This window comes from Trachemys scripta, chromosome 3 (assembly GCF_013100865.1).
Source record: "Trachemys scripta elegans isolate TJP31775 chromosome 3, CAS_Tse_1.0, whole genome shotgun sequence".
Lineage (NCBI taxonomy): Eukaryota > Metazoa > Chordata > Testudines > Emydidae > Trachemys > Trachemys scripta.
Window position 1 is genome coordinate 17791794 of NC_048300.1, and position 5981 is coordinate 17797774.

A 5981-nucleotide genomic window follows, 5' to 3' on the forward strand; every position below is an offset into this window, starting at 1 on the left:
CTATTTGAACCTGCAAACAGATACACTGTTCATTCAAGCTGACTCTTTTCTGTAACAGTAAAAATTAGAGGAATCAGTAACACTTCTGTTTTCAGATGTACATTATGGAGGACGTATGTACTTAGCAGCTCAGCTTGCAAATACATATGAACCTCTCCATCTTCTGGTAGGAATGAGATTGTAATCCTTTCCAAATAAAATGATACATAAACTGTTCATGGGAGGAGGTGTTACAGTTGGGAAGTTACTCACTGATGAATTAGCAACATCAGAAAGGTCCCCTGGACATTGCCAGACATTAGAAAAGTGTGAAGTGACTGGTAGGGTGTAAATTTTCATTTAAAAATAGTAACTCTCTACCACGCCTCCTCATAAATATAGGGATAGGTCCTGTACCTAGTAATACCACTTGTGCTGCTGGAACCTTAAACCTGGCTTAAAAAGCCAATGAAGGATTCCCACAGCCACCGCAGTGCAGCCCTTCCTGCACCACACTTTCATCAGCTCCTGGAGCAGGGGGAATGGCTGGGGACAGATGCATGGTTAGAGGCCCTACAAATCCCTAGCTGATGGAATGACCCCTTGTCAGCTCTTGATTATACTACGAGACTGGCCTTTGGCCCCAGGATCAATAGGAGAATTAAGGTGTCTAGAGCCACCTTTGCACCACCCCATATGAGCTTCAGCAGGTGCACAAAGGCCAGAGAGCAGGATCTGATCCATAGACTTCAAAATGTAAACCAGTTGCTAGAGCGTGTTGTCACAGTGATGTTGTACCACAAACAAAAAGAAAAATCACAGCCTGTGCTCCCCGCTCCCTTCTCCCCAGCAACATTTCTGGGGATAAAGGAGGCTCCAAGAAATAAGTCCTCCCTGCTTCCCGGGCCACATTTTGGAAGAAGAGGAAATGGCTCCCTTATGCCCTGAGTCTGAAGCACAAAGCCTCATTCTCCTCCACTAACAGTTTTGTTTCAGTGGGGTCCCCACAGCCAGAGCTGTCCCTAGACCAGGGGTGGGCAAACTTTTTGGCCATCGGGCCACATCGGGGAATAGAAATTATATGGCGAGCCATGAATGCTCACAACATTGGGTTGGGGCATAGGAGGGGGTGAGGGCTCTGGTTGGTGGGGTAGGCTCTGTGGTGGGGGTGGGGCTGGGGATGAGAGGTTTGGGTTGCAGGAGGGTGCTCCATGCTGGGATCGAGGAGTTTGGAGAATGGGAGGGGGATCGGGGTTGGGGCAGGGAGTTGGGGCATGAGAAGAGGCTCAGGGGTGCAGGCTCCAAGCGGCGCTTACCTCAAGCGGCTCGAGGAAGCAGTGGCATGTCCCTTCTCCGGCTCCTAGGCCTGGAGCGGCCCCCCGACCCTTGGAGCAGGGCCATGGCACGGCTTCTGGGAGCCGCGTGGTGCGGCCGCACCCTGGTTGGAGTGCCGGAGTGAGGCCAAGTTGTATGATGTGGCCCCGATCCGGCTCCCCAGTGGGAGCTCGTGGGCTGGCTTAAAATGAGTTTGCCCACCCTGCACTAGACCAAGTGACGCACCAGGCAAAGAGTGTCTTGGGCACCCCACCCATTTGTTAAACTTTTGAATACCTTATTTTTGATTGCATTTGTAGCCCATTTCACGATTTGGATGCACCATTTGCGTGCATCATTTATCCCTGTCTCATAAGATGACAAATTTGCACACTAGGATCTGTTAACCTGTATTTATTCAGGTCATATATAAGCAAATAAAAAATTTGTTTCCTCTAAGCTTATAGAAACTTTTTAATTTTTAGAATAGCTGAAATGTACTAACATCAAGAAATTGAACTGTGCACCAACATTGGCTGGATCAGTATTAAATAGTGTTACAGTAGGTGACAGGCTTAGAATTTTAACCCTAGTCCTTTAGTTCAAAAGGTTGCTTTTCTCACCTTTGCCCTCCTGAACTGAAGAACAGGGTCAGAATCCAAAGACTGGCCAATGGGATTTTCAAGTGATAAAATAGCAAGCAATGTCAGTTTCTCATTGACCATCTTCAATTGAAGATATGTTTTAATGAGTCTGAGATTCGAAAAGCTGTGCTCACCACTCGTGACTGTGACTGGCAGCGTGAGCAGAATCCTCAAAGCTATCCACACATTAGGAAAAGTGTCCTTCAGCTCTACATCATGAATTAATTGGAAAACTTGGAGTGGAGAGTGCTTCCCATATGACAAAATGTGATGGATGTTGTCCAATTCGACAGAGAGCGCTTTATTATTGACATTTGAACATTCCCCATGTGTCGGTGTCCAGTGAAGGTCCATACAATTGTTCAGAAATGTTTTCCTGTCTGCCAGTAGATTACTAAGGTCATACAAACTCCCCCAGGTTTTTTTATGGTGCTTCATTTGTCTGAACCTTTCTTTGATGGACATTCGAGCAGTGTCAATGAGTGAGCAAAAAAACTCCCTCTCGAATTTTTCTTTCAAGCTTCCCATCACTTCATTTCTGCCCTCGTAACCAAACTGTCTCTTCTTCCAGTGAGTATGAGTTTTCTTGAAGATAGGCTCAACTCTTAAGTTTTCCACCATTTCTTTGGCAGCAGTGATGATATCTTCAAATCCATTGTCTCTGTAGGCCACAACAAAATCACGGCAGCTTCTCATCACAGTAGTAGTCGTGATGTCCATCAACTGAGTTTTGTAATGCCTTGCTTACAACATTTACTTGAAACAGGATATCGTGCCAAACCACAATTGAGACCAGAAATTTGAAGTCAGTGATCTGCTTTGTCAGGCTTTGTACCTTGTGTCAGATTCTGGCTTCAGCTTTACTCAACTGTGCCAGTTCCATCAGGGCATTGTAAACCTCAGTAACTTGAAGCTTTAGGCTATCAATGTGGCTCTCCCAGTGAGTGTCACTTAGCAGCTTCACAGTCAGATTCGTAACATTTTCCGTGAGGATTTTCCACCTGATAGTTGATGCTGAAAACAGGACATATATTCTTTGCAGTGCTCTGAAAAGAGATACTGAATCTAAAGACGATGCTGCTGCATCTGACACAACCAGGTTGAGGGAATGGCAGCAACAAGGCACAAAGAAAGCTCTTGGATTCAGCACAAGGACCATCGTCTGGATGCCACTGTTCCTTCCTTTTTATGTTTGTGCCATTGTCATAGCCTTGGCTGCGGCAGTCCTGAAGCTTTATTTTGTTTTCATTAAAAGCATTGATAAACAGTTCTATTAGGCCTTTTCCAGTAGAGTTGTCCACAGACCAGAAACAGATAAAGATTTCCTTTACTTGGAAATGGATACAGCCATCCTTGTCGTCAACAAATCTTACTGCAAATGACATCTTTTCACTGTGACTAATGCCGGGAGTGCAGTCCATTCTTATGGCGTAGCACTTCGCATTGCCAAGCTACATCGATATGTTATCAAGTACCTTCCTTGCAGTAAGGTCAATCAATTGGTTTTGAATTGTTTTTCTGCAGTAATGGTCCATACCTTCTTCACAAGCTATTTGACGTAAGTGCTTACACACAACATCATTGTATTTCCCTGGAGTTCTACCAAACTGAGGAAATTAACATTATGTTCAGTGAACAACTTATCCGACGAGCCCTAGAAAGCCAAATTATTCTTTGCCAGAAAGAGGGTAATTGAGATCAGACGCTTGAACACGTTCCTCCAGTGCTGGGTTTCTACATTAATAATGCGCTGGTTTTCTACGTCTATGCGTTTATTCAGCTTGAGCCTGGACTCAACCTCCATCCATTTGGAGTAGGCCATAAAATGGCTGGGTAACTTTTCATATTTCTTCAGAGCATCAGCTAAGTTATTCCATAATTGTACCCGGGAAGTGCAAGCAATGATTTGGCATTCTTGTCAAAGATTTTGCAACAAAAACAGAACACTTTGTCAGTTGATTTCGAGATTCTGCAAAGGTCCAGAACGTTCTAGGAGGTTAGTGAAAAATGAACCCACATACGGAATACCTGAAACATGTTACTTCAAACATTCTATTTTCCTTTTTGTCAGTAATGTCAAAAACTGCACCCCGAGCCCTTCACCCCCCAAGCCTGGCACCCTCAGCAGTTGCCTGGGTTGCCTGCCCCTAAATCCAGCCCTGCCCACAGTGGCAGCCAAGTGTGGCTGCTGCTGGATTTCTTTTCCAGTGGTGGAATCTTTATCCCCTTCCCTCTGCAGAGGGAATGTGTCATAAGAGCATAAGAACGGTAATACTGGGCCACACCAAAGGTCCATCTAGCCCAGAATCCTGTCTTCCAACAGTGGCCAATGCCAGGTGCTCCAGAGGGAATGAACAGAACAGGTAATCATCAAGTGATCCATCCCCTGTCACCCATTCCAGCTTCTGGCAAACAGAGACTAGGGACACCATCCCTGTCCATCCTGGTTAATAGCCATTGATGGACCTATCCTCCATGAATTTATCTAGTTCTTTTTTGAACCCTGTTATATTCTTGGCCTTCACAACATCCTCTGGCAAGGAGTTCCACAGGTTGACTGAGTGTTGTGTGAAAAAATGCTTCTTTTTGTTTGTTTTAAACCTGCTACCTATTAATTTAATTTGGTGACCCCTTGTTCTTGTGTCATGAGGAGTAAATAACACTTTCGTATTTACTTTCTGCACATCAGTCATGATTTTATAGACCTCTATCATATCCCCCCTTAGTCATCTTTTTTCCAAGCTGAAAAGTTCCAGTCTTATTAATCTCTCCTCATATGGCAGACGCTCCATACCCCTAATAATTTTTGTTGCCCTTTTCTGAACCTTTTCCAATTCCAATATATCTTTTTTGAGATGGGGCGGCCACATCTGCACGGAGTATTCAAGATGTGGGCATACCATGGATTTATATAGAGGCAATATATTTTCTGTCTTATTATCTATCCCTTTCTTAATGATTCCCAAAATTCTGTTCGCTTTTTTGACTGCCACTGCCCATTGAGTGGATGTTTTCAGAGAACTAGCCACAATGACTCCAAGATCTTTCTTGAGTGGTAACAGCTAATTTAGACCCCATCATTTTATATGTATAGTTGGGATTATGTTTTCCAATGTGCATTACTTTGCATTTATCAACATTGAATTTCCTCTGCCATTTTGTTGCCCAGTCACCCAGTTTTGAGAGATCCTTTTGTAGCTCTTCGCAGTCTGCCTGGGATTTAACTATCTTGAGTAGTTTTGTATCATCTGCACATTTTGCCACCTCACTATTTACTCCTTTTTCCAGATCATTTATGAATATGTTGAATAGGACTGGTCCCAGTACAGACCCCTGGGGGACACCACTATTTACCGCTCTTCATTCTGAAAACTGACCTTTTATTGCTACCCTTTGTTTCCTATCTTTTAACTAGTTACCAATCCATGAGAGGACCTTCCCTCTTTTCCCATGACTGCTTACTTTACTTAATAGCCTTTGGTGAGGAACCTTCTCGAAGGCTTTCTGAAAATCTAAGTACAGTATATCCACTGGATCCTCCTTGTCCACATGCTTATTGACCTCCTCAAAGAATTCTAGTAGAATTGATGAGGCATGGTTTCCCTTTACAAAAACGATGTTGACTAGTCCCCAAGAAATTATGTTCATCTATGTGTCTGACAGTTTTGCTCTTTACGGGGGGGAGGAGGGTTCCACAGGCAGATGTCTCCACATGTAGTTGTTTTCTGGTTTCCCCTGGTCCCATGAAGTTTTGCAGTCCAAGAGTTTCCAAGAGCTTTCCTATAGCCCCAGTGCAGACTAATTGCAGAACTCCACAAGTTTCCTCCTGCTGATGCAGATTCTGTAACTATTCTCACTGAAGTCAATGAGACTGGCCTGAATAAAGCCTTCAGTATTGAGTTTATAAAATCCAAAGCACCTTGGGATCTCAGTCTCCTAGATGAAAGGCAATAGATAAATGGTAGGTGATATTATTATTATTTATTATTATTAATGGCTAGTTTACTACATTGCTAACTCTAGTAACTGTGTGAGAATACTTTA